This window comes from Mastomys coucha, chromosome X (genome assembly GCF_008632895.1).
Source record: "Mastomys coucha isolate ucsf_1 chromosome X, UCSF_Mcou_1, whole genome shotgun sequence".
NCBI classification, from domain to species: Eukaryota; Metazoa; Chordata; class Mammalia; order Rodentia; family Muridae; genus Mastomys; species Mastomys coucha.
This window is the reverse complement of record NC_045030.1, coordinates 76,809,657-76,821,345: the sequence shown is the minus strand read 5'-3', so window position 1 is coordinate 76,821,345 and position 11,689 is coordinate 76,809,657. Positions and strand designations below refer to the sequence as shown.

Sequence of the window (11,689 nt, the reverse complement as noted above, 5' to 3'; positions counted from 1 at the left end):
TGAAGATATTTATTGTCCCTTTAAGTTGGGAGCCTTCACTCTCTTCTATACCTATTATATTTAGGTTTGGCCTTCTCATTGTGTCCTAGATTTCCTGGATGTTTTAGGTTAGGGCCTTTTAGCTTTTTTCCATTTTCTTTGACTGTTGTGTCAATGTTTTCTATGGTATCTTCTACCCCTGAGATTCTCTCTTCTATCTCTTGTATTTTGTTGGTGATGCTTGCATCTATGACTCCTGATCTCTTTTCCAGGTTTTTTATCTCCAAGGTTGTCTTCTTTTGTGACTTCTTTATTGTTTCTATTTCCATTTTTAGATCCTGGATGGTTTTATTCATTTCCTTCACCTGTTTGATTGTGTTTTCCTGTAGTTCCTTGTGGGATTTTTGGGTTTACTCTTTAAAGGCTTCTAGTTGAATACCTGTGTTCTCCTGTATTTCTTTAAGGGAGTGATTTATGTCCTTCTTAAAGTCCTCTATCATCATCATGAGAAGTGTTTTTATATCTGAATCTTGCTTTTCCAGTTTGGTGGTGCATCCAGGACTTGCTATGGTGGGAGAATTGGGTTCTGATAATACCAGGTAACTTTGGTTTCTGTTGCTTATGTTCTTATGCTTGCCTCCTGCCATCTGGTTATCTCTAGGGTAACCTGCCCTGGCTAAATCAGACTGTGGTCTGTCCTTCCTGTGATCCTAGTTATGTCAGAACTCCTCAGAGTCAAGCTGTCTCTCTGATCCTGTGATTCTTGGATCCTGTGATCCTGTGCTAATTAAAGCACCTGGGAATATAGCTTCCCCTGGAAATTATGGGACTGGCTGCAGGGTTTGCTCCCAAGGTCTGCTCAGGGCACTAGACCAGACAGACCAGAAGTAACCCTTGCCACTGGTCGGGTGGAGTTCCTGCATGCCTGGGTCCTGCTGGTCCCAATTACTCCCTGGGAGAGATGTTGTGTCTTCCTCACCTCTGATCCTTAGGATCCTGGGTGTGGCAGAGTGCCTGGGAGTGGATCTTCCTCTGGGTGTTGTGGGACTGGCTGAAGAATTTGCACCCAAGGTCTGCTCAGGACATTGGCCCAAACAGACCAGAAATAACCTATGCCCTAAGGATTGTTTTGATTAGCATTTCCCTGATGACTAAGGATGTTGAACATTTTTTTAGGTGTTTCTCAGCCTTTCGAGTTTCCTTGGTTGAGAATTCTCTGTTTAGCTCTGTTCCCCATTTTTTAATAGGGTTATTTGCTTCTCTGGAGTCTAATTTCTTGAGTTCTTTGTATATATTGGATATTAGCCCTTTATCAGATATACTATTGTTAAAGATCTTTTCACAAGTTGTTGGTTGCAGTTTTGTCCTATTGACAGTGTCCTTTGCCTTACAGAAGCTTTGCAATTTTATGAGGTCCCATTTGTCAATTCTTGATCTTAGAGCATAAGCTATTGGTGTTCTGTTCAAGAAATTTTCCCCTGTGCCCATGTGTTCCACTTTCTCTTCTATTAGATTCAGTATATCTGGTTTTATGTGGAGGTCCTTGATCCACTTGGATTTGAGCTTTGTACAAGGAGATAGGAGTGGATCCATTTGCATTCTTCTACATGTTGACCCACCAGTTGAACCAGCATCATTTGTTGAAAATGCTGTCTTTTTTCCACTGGATGGTTTTAGCTCCTTTGTCAAAGATCAAATGACCATAGGTGTGTGGGTTCATTCTGGGTCTTCTGTTCTATTCCATTGATCTTTCTGCCTGTCTCTGTACCAATCCCACACAGTTTTTATCACAATTGCTCTGTAGCACAGTTTGAAGCCAGGGATGATGATTCCTCCAGAAATTCTTTTATTGTTAAGAATTGTTTTTGCTAACCTGGGTTCTTTGCTTTTCCATGTGGGTTTGTAAATTGCTCTTTCCAAGTCTGTGAAGAATTGAGTTGGAATTTTGGTGTGGATTTCACTGAATCTGTAGATTGCTTTTGGTAGGATGGCCATTTTTACTATGTCAGTCCTACCAATCCATAAGCATGGGAAATCTCTCCATTTTCTGAGGTCTTCTGTATTTTTTCCTGTCCACATAAATTTTAAATAGAAACTATTTATATACATACACCAACTTTCTTTATTTTTTCTCATTAACCTTTTATTTTTTAACTTAGTTTTACAATAAACAGAAAACCTGATCATTAAAAAATACCATAGCTGTCAATTTTTAAAATGAGGCTCATGTTTTAAAACATTACCACTATATCCTATAATTACATCCTTTATATTCAAGACGTGTACAAATTGCTTTTAAACTATAAAGTAATTCTGATATATAAGATACAAATGGTTGCCCTTAGGACTTAGTTACACTTGACTACTTGAAATGAATCACAACTGGTTACATCTTTGATTTGCATGTCATTTATATAAGAAAAAAAAGCCATCACTTTATCATACCAACTTCTTCCATAATTTAAAATAAAAAACTCCACAGGTCTAAAGTTTTCTATAATAATTCAGTTATTTGCTTTTTTCTTCTTCTTCTTCTATAAAGTAGAAGATAGATTGAGGTTTTTTAATCATAAGCAAAAGCCATTTTAAAGATCATTTTAGGGAGATCAACCTAGTTGTGATACATAATTTTAAAATAAAGTTACAGTTTTCAAAAATTTGTAGAGGATCAGAGGATCACAGCCAGTTCCACAACACCCAGAGGAAACTCCACTCCCAGGCGCTCTAACAAGCCCAGGATCAGAGAATCAGAGGTGAGGAGGACATAACATCTGTCCCAACACCGGGAGTAACTAGGACCAGTGGGACCTAGGTATGCAGGAACTCCACCAGTGGCACAAGTTCCCTCCAGTCTATCTGGGCTGGTGCTCTGGGCAGACCTTGGGCACAAATTTTGTAGCCAGTCCCACAACACCCAGAGGAAGCTCCACTCCCAGGCGCTCTAAAGGGCCCAGGATCACAGGATCCCAGAATCACAGGATCACAGAGACAGCTTGACTCTGAGGAGTAATGACACAACCAGAATCTCAGGTAGGATAGGCCCCAGTCAGATATATCAAGGGCAGGTAGCACTAGGAATAACCAGATGATGGGAGGCAAGTGTAATAACATAAGCAACAGAAACCAAGGTTACTAAGCATCATCAGAACCCAATTCTCCCACCATAGCAAGTCCTGGACACACCATCACACTGGAAAAGCAAGATTCAGATCTAAAATCACTTCTCATGATGATGATACAGGACTTTAAGAAGGACGTAAATAACTTCCTTAAAGAAATACAGGAGAACACAGGTATTCAACTAGAAGCCCTTAAAGAATAAACACAAAAATCCCTTGAAGAATTACAGGAAAACAAAATCAAACAGGTAAAGGAAATGAACAAAACCATCCAGGATCTAAAAATGGAAATAGAAACAAAAAAGAAGTCACAAAGGGAGTCAACCCTGGAGAAAGAAAACCTAGGAAAGAGATCAGGAGTCACAGATGCAAGTATCACCAACAGAATACAAGAGATAGAAGAGAGAATCTCAGGTGCAGAAGATACTATAGAAAACATTGACACTACAGTCAAAGAAAATGCAAAAAGCAAAAAGCTCCTAACCCAAAACATCCAGGAAATCCAGGATGCAATGAGAAGACCGAACCTAAGGCTAATAGGTATAGAAGAGAGTGAAGACTCCAAATGTAATGAGCCAGTAAATATCTTCAACAAAATTATAGAAGAAAACTTCCCTAACCTAAAGAAAGAGATGCCCATGAACATACAAGAAGCCTACAGAACTCCAAATAGACTGGACCAGAAAAGAAATTCCTCCTATCACATAATAATCAAAACACCAAATACATTAAACAAAGAACAAGTTTTAAAAGCAGTAAGGGAAAAGGGTCAAGTAACATATAAAAGCAGGCCTATCAGAATTACATCAGACTTCACACCAGAGACTATGAAAGCTAGAAAATCCTGGGAAGTTGTCATACAGACCCTAAGAGAACACAAATGCCAGCCCAGGCTACCATACCCAGCAAAACTCTCAATTACCATAGATGGAGAATCCAAGATATTCCATGACAAAACAAAATTTACACAATATTTTGCCACAAATCCAGCCCTACAAAGGATAATAGATGGAAAACACCAACATAGGAGCAAAACTACACCCTAGAAGAATAAAGAAAGTAATCTTTCGACAAACCCACACAAACACAATTCCACCTCTAACAACAAAAATAACAGGAAGTAACAATTACTTTTTCTTAATATCTCTTAATGTGAAAATTAATATTACCAACTTATCCTAATTGATTCAAATTCAAAAGTATAAGGAATTGAAAATTTGTTGGCTATCATCTGGTGGTCTCTCTAATTTAGTAATTGGAGAAATAGGTCCAATACTGTACAATCCATATACACTTTCTGCTTATTTGTACATGACACTGTCTTGCTGTGTACAACATAATGGTCTTGAAATCATGCTTCTCCTATCTCAGCCTCTCTATTAGTAGAATTGTTTATTTGATGTTTTTACACTAAACAATGGTTTTCAGAACAGCTTACATATTTCAAAATTATTTATACAGCCAAAAGAAATGTAGACAATTAATTTGGGAGGTGGCTTGTAAAAGAACAACAGTGAGACTGAATGCTTTGCTTGATGTTTGTAACTCTTGTATTAAGTTGAAGAAGAGGACTTTATAAGTTACTCTTTCTCTAAGATGAATGCTTTTCCAAATCATCACAGCTAATGAACTAGATTCTTACCCGCACCTAATGTCTGTACCACCCTCCAAGCAGAACCATTGTTCATTGAAACAGTTGGTGAATGACTTCGTGGATAGACCATCTTGATACACACAGCATTTCTTAAATGGATGTAACCTGTTTTTTGTGGGCTGAGAATGAAGACAATCACTCAAGTCAAACAACTTTGACCATTGCAGGAAGTCTGCATCCAAAAATTGTGCCTACAATTCATTCCTTGGTGCGCAGAACTGTCAACTCTTAGCTTAGCTACAATGGAGGCAAAATCCTTGTGTGATGTGAGGGTCATTGAAGTACAGCCTTATTACAATGAAGTCCAATATCTAAAAATTGTTCTTATTTTGGGCTTGTACCACAGTAAGAGCCAAGATTTAAGCTCTACTAAAACCAAAATGAAGAAACAAAAAGACTTTAGCTATTTATCTATTTATGTTCATTTTAAAAAATACTAGTAGTGATGTATTTTTTTAAATGAACAGTTAATATGTTTGGAGTTATTTAAAATTTATATTGAGACAAATGTATGTGTTTTCAGTATTGCTGTAGACAAGCATCTGCATAGGACTGTTCAATTGATTGTTTTATATCAAACAATTTTCATAATACTCATTTTTATTGTTATAATATTTTATAAACTTTAAAGAATATGACAAAATAAAAAAGAAGGGTAAAAAACATTTAAAAAATAAATTTTTTTTTTGTAAAGTCTAGGACAAGCAAATTATGTTCTCATACTTTTTTTTCAAGGAACAACCCTATATTCTGGAGATGGATTCTTTCCCTCTTACTGAAAATATTCAATACCGAATGCTAATGCCCCCAACATCATATAAATCAAGAACAAATTAAAGTGTATTTATCCAAAGCTGGCCATGGTGGTACATGCCCGGGGGTCCCAGAAACTGAGAAAGAGGAGAGACAGGAGCATCAGGTCATCAAGGTCATCTTTAGCTACATAGATAACTGGAGGCTGGCATGAGCTACCCAGACCCTGTCTCAAAAGGAAAAGTGGGAAAGGATTTGCTAGAAAGTTTTTAAATTAAATCTTCAAAGCATAAAGTATATTACTGAGCACAGGTTTGAGAAAGTGCACAAGGAAGATTATTTTTCAAATACAGTCTTCCAGGATCTAAATTAATCTTCCTTTTGTTCTAATAGCTAGAAGGAACTTAAGTTTCCATTAGTTAGGCATTCCTTAATTATGTGGACATAGAGACCTGTAGACTGAAAATACTTCTGATACCTTGTGAAGTATACCCCAAAGGAAAACTGAGGCACTAAGAGGTTAAAAATTCACACTGTCATTTACCACTTGCACAAAACAGGATTTTCATGCTTTCTTTTACCTTAGTAAAAACAGTATAATTAAATTTTCATCTTATTGCAAAGCACCCTATGAAGCAGCCAGTAGATATCCTCACTTAAAAGAAAATTTATTACAAAGAATTAAGTGTGTATGGTTGAATTAAAATCTGATTAACCATCTCTAGAGTTGGAATATACTTCTACACCTACAGTAGGCCTATTTTTCATTTGCATCATCAAGTTAAGTCTGTTCAGTGAATCATTTGTAAACAGTAAGCATAGTACAAGGACGATGATTCTCTGAGTTTCCCTGAGCAAGCCAGGGAAATCCAGCCACTAAATAGAGCCCAGTCTTCTATGCAAACCACAAAGAATGCAGAGGACTCTTCCATCAGTTTTCTGCTACGTAGCTGACAGTTCAGTGACTGATACAAAATTGATTTAACCTCATTTAAAAGCCACTCTTGATTTTACATTCTTTCTTGTGTTTAATTTAGAAAAGTAAAAAGTATAAATTTTATCATAATTGTAGCTATACCTTAGGAATGCAGCTTATCATTCTTATGGGAGAAAATCAGATGATCGTTACTGAACAATAATTAATAACTTAAAGTTCTTCAAACTCAAAAATAGTATAAGTCTATGGATGCTACTTAAAAATCTAGTTGAGATTAATTTTTCAAGTATCAACAATATTAGTTTTTAAAATGTTACCATTTGTATATGTATATAAACCAAACTACTGGACAAAAACAAGAAATATAATCATCACAAATGAAATTACTGAAATTTTCTTGTGAAGTCTACTTCATTTCCAATCCATATCTTAGGTCATCCAGACCCAGCAGTCTTCTTGAGTAGAAGGCCATTTCTTCAATTTAGTTTCCTTCTTCTTCTTTTGATAATACAAATGCACCAACCACTGAGCAATAAAAAGCTATAGAATAGCAAAAGCTAATGCACCAGGGGACTTCTCAAAGGGTAACCAAGATGGTCTCTGTGAAGAGGGCTGATTACTTGTCTGCAATGATAATTTCTTCTGCGAAGCAGTTAGTGTTTCCAGTTTATGAAGACTCTGAAGGACATTCTGTATATCCTCCTGCAATCTAATGAGCACAAGAGTGATCTGCTCATTGAGGCTGCCTTGGTCTGAGCCCCAGCATTCTCCATTACCTCCACTTCCTAGTTGCCGACCCCTGGTTCCTTCCTTTGCTCATATGTGTCATTCTATGCCCTATTCTCCCTCTCCTGACACTGGAAAAGTCTTTGCTCTCTCCGCCTCTCTTCTCACAGTGTGGTACTCCACTTTTGCCATCTTCTCCATGTTTCACTTCACCTTTTCCCTTGACTGCAACCATATACATTTTCCCAATGCTGCCATTTCCAGGAGATTGTTAAGAATCTTCACAAAATCAAAACTTTCCAAGTGCTGAGTAGGATCACCACCTAAGTAATACTTTTCTTGTCCAAATTGTTCCATAGAATCACAGTGTACTTCACTATCTGAATCACTTGCCAGAAGATGTATTCTTGAAGCAGCTTCACTGTGATCTTCATTTGAATCTTGGTGAACACAGACAACAGTGTTTCCTGTCCACTGTGAGCTCTGATTTCCAGGCTTTTTATCTTCACTGCTTCTGGAACTCTGGGAAGAATCAGTATGAATGTCACTCTGTATATCCTGAGCAAAGCTATCTTTATAACCATTGGTAACAATGATTTCCAAATTCTTATCTGTTGATTTCCTCATCATTTTTTTTTATCATCACTGCCACTCTGTTCAGCTCCTTTTAACTCTTCTTGGGCCTCTTCTTTCTTAGACTCAGCCACACTATCACTCTCTCTGTTGTACCATTCATTAACAGCTTTTGCATTTGAAGAGGTCAGAACATTACCAAGATCTTTCTCTCTGGAACCCAGTTGAGCCACCGCATGAAGGAAAACACCACACAAACTTAGTTCACATACAACGGTAACTCAATTGCTGGGAGCATCAACTAAAATTCTAATCTTGTAAGCCAATTAAATCTAAATTCTCTGGTGGCGATCTACCTGGCAGACACTAGTAGCTACATCTCGTCTTCTCGTATCTCCATCCAAAAGCCATTTTTCTGTATTTTTAAATGGTTGATTTTTATTTTATGTGCATTGATATATGCATGTCTGTGTGAAGGTGTCAGATCTGGAGTTACAGGCAATATTGAGCTGTCATGTGGATGATGAGAATTGAACCCAGGTTTTCTGTAGGAGCATCCACTGCTCTTAACTGCTGAGACAGCTCTAAGGCCCCCCAGCTTTCTGTAATTTGATTAGAATTATACTGTATTTGTAGATGAAGTTGGAAATGGACATCTTGACAGTATTGATTTATTTGTAAATCAATAATTTTAATGAAAATGGCATATTCTCTATGTATTTAATTAAAAATATTTATTTTGTATATTTTAAATATATGTGTATATCTGTGTATGAGTATGTGTACATGTGAGTACAAGCGCCCGTGAAGTCCAGAAGAGGTCATCAGATCCAAGAAGCTGCATCACAGATAGTTGTTAACTACCCAACATGGTGTTGGGAATCAAACTCTGAAAGGGCAGCATGTTCTATTAACCACTGAGCCACATTTCCAGGGCCCATTTAATTTATTGTGTATGGTGTATGTCTGTATGTATGTGGAGGCTACAAGTCAGTTTTGAATGTTTTCTTCTATTGTTCTCTACCTTATTTTTAAAACGGGGTCTCTCACTGAATCTGAAGTTCATCAGTAAGCTAGACTATCTGGCCAGTGAGTTCCAGGGATTTTCCTGTCTATATTGCCATCACTGGAGTTACAAATGTGGGTTGTTATAATAGCTTTTATGTGGATGCTGGGCATCCAAATTCAAATTCTAATGCTTGCAAAATAAGCACTTTACCAACTGGCCATTTCTATACCCCCTCCATTGATTTATTTCACCAGAAATTTTCAATTTTATACATATATTGTTAGGTTTGTACCTAAGTAATATATTACATTTAAGGGGGTACTAGTATAAACTATATTGCATTTTTTATTTCAAATCCTACTTGTTCATTGCTACTGTATAGGGAACTGATGGACTTGTATTAACTTTATTTCCTAAAACCCTGCAAAGATAACCTATTATTCCAGGAAAATCTTGTTGACTTTTTAAAAGATTTCTTTGTAATAATGTTGTATGTGGAATTTTGTTTTTGTGAGATAAAGTCTCAAGTTGCCTAGACTAGCTTTAAACTTACTATGTACCCTGTATTAGACTTGGTTTTCCTGCCTAAGCCTCCTGACTGCTGAAATTACAGATACACCACCATGCCTAGCAACAAAAACAAGTTTAATTTCCTCCTTCCCAATCTGTATATTCTTCCATTTCTTGTCATATTGTATTTATTATTATTTATAACACAATGTTAAAAACAGTACAGAGAGGGAGTATCCTTGAATTTTTCATGATTTTTAGAAGGAATATTTTGAATTTTTTTCAAAGATTTATTTATTATTTTAAATGAGGACACTGTAGCTGTCTTCAGACACCCCAGAAGAGGGTGTCAGATTTCATTATGGGTGGTTGTGAACCACCATGTGGTTGCTGGGATTTGAACTCATGACCTTTGAAAGAGTAGTTGGTGCTTTTACCCACTGAGCCATCTTACCAGCCCCTTGAATTTCTTACCATTAAGTATGGTGTTAGCCATAGATTTCTTTCTAGATTTTCCATTCCTTCTCTCCACCCTTCCCTTCTTCCTCCTTTTCTCCATCCCCCACTCCCTGCCCACCCTCTACCTCACTATCTTCCTTCCTTAGTACTTGAGACTGAATTCATGGACTTGATCTAGCTACATTGCCTGCCCTGTAGCTTTCTTTATCAAGTTGAGGAAGTTCCTCTTTATTCCTAGTTTACTGAGAGTATTTTTTAAGAGAGAGAGAGAGAGAGAGAGAGAGAGAAGGAGGGGGAGAGGGAGAGAGACAGAGACAGTGAGTGTTTGGTTATATGCACACAAGTGCTGGTGCCTATAGAGGTCAGAGGTATTGAATCTCTTTGGAATTGGAGTTACAGGGACTTGTGAGCTGCTTGATGTAGGTATTGGGGACTGAATTTAGGTGTTTTACAAGAGCAAAACATGCTCTTAACCACTTCACTGTCTTTGCAGCAGTCAACCCCCCTTTAAATCATGAATGGATACTGGATTTTAAATGTTTTTTTCTGCATCTGTAGCTATGATCATGTAATTTTGTTAGCCATTTTTGAGTATCAAAAAGTTTATTTTGCAAAAAGTGTCATATGAAAATGTAAACAACTCAATTTTACACAAAAGTTAAATAGGCTTTTGGGGGAGAGACATGAACTTCTCTGCTGAATACCCATTGTTTACACTCTTTCCTAGGCTTCTAACATGATAATGCTGGTTCCTTATATCACCAGTGTTATTTTGCTGCTCACTAGTTGCCATCATTCACAACATTCATAAGGAGATCAAAGTCTCACAATATTCCTAGGACTTAATGTGGAATATGGTAATTGATTTTCAAATGTTGAACCAAGACTTCCATAACTATTATAAATTCTACTTGAGGGGACCAGCGGGACCAGGCACACAGGAACTCCACCAGCCCAGTGGCTCAGGTTCTTTCCAACCTACAACACCCAGAGGAAGCTCCACACCCAGGCACTATAACATGCCGAGGATCAGAGGTGAGGAGGACACATCTGTCCCAACAATGGGAGTAACTGGGACCAGCAGGACCCAGACATACAGGAACTCTGCCAGTCTAGTGGCTTGGGTTGCTTCCAGTCTGCCTGGGCCAGCCCGTGCCCTGAGCACACCTTGGGCGCATACTCTGCAGCCAGTCCCAAAACACCCAGAAGAAGCTCCACTCCCAGGTGCGCTAACAAGCCCAGGGTCACAGGATTCCAGAATCACAGGATCACAGAGACAGCTTGACTCTGAGGAGTTCTGACACAAACAGGGTCACAGGAAGGACAGGCTCCAGTCAGATTTAACAAGGGCAGGTAGCACTAGAGATAACCAGCTGATGCAGGGCAAGCATAAAAATATAAGCAAGACAAACCAAGGTCACTTGGTATCATCAGAACCCAATACTCCTACCATAGCAAGTTCTGGACACACGATCATACTAGAAAAGCAAGATTCAGATCTAAATTCACTTCTCATGATGATGATATAGGACTTGGAGAAAGATAAAAATCGCACCCTCAAAGAAATACAGGAGAACACAGGTAAATAGGTAGAAGCCCTTCAAGAGGAAACACAAAAATCCCTTAAAGAACTACAGGAAAACACAATCAAACAGGTGAAGGAAATGAACAAAAACATCCAGAATCTAATAATGGAAATAGAAACAACAAAGAAATCAGAGAGACAACCCTGGCCATACAAAACCTGGGAAAAAAATCAGGAGTCCTAGATGCAAGCATCACCAACAGAATACAAGAGATAGAAGAGAGAATCTCAGGGGCAGAAGACACCATAGAAGACATTGACACAACAGTCAAAGAAAATGCAAAAAAACAAAAAGCTCCTAACCCAAAACATCCAGGAATCCAGGATGGAATGAGAAGACCAAACCTAAGGATAATAGGTATAGAAGAGAGTGAAGACTCCCAAT

The 11,689-nt window shown here is 37.9% G+C and overlaps 1 protein-coding gene and 1 pseudogene across 1 annotated transcript in view; one reads left to right on the top strand and one right to left on the bottom strand.

The window, feature by feature from the left end:
* Gab3 (GRB2 associated binding protein 3) overlaps positions 1 to 11,689 on the top strand; it is a 54,765-nt gene that overhangs the window by 18,390 nt on the left and 24,686 nt on the right. The gene's annotated exons all lie outside the window — the stretch shown is intronic.
* Positions 6,872 to 10,512, bottom strand: LOC116090751 (annotated as a pseudogene).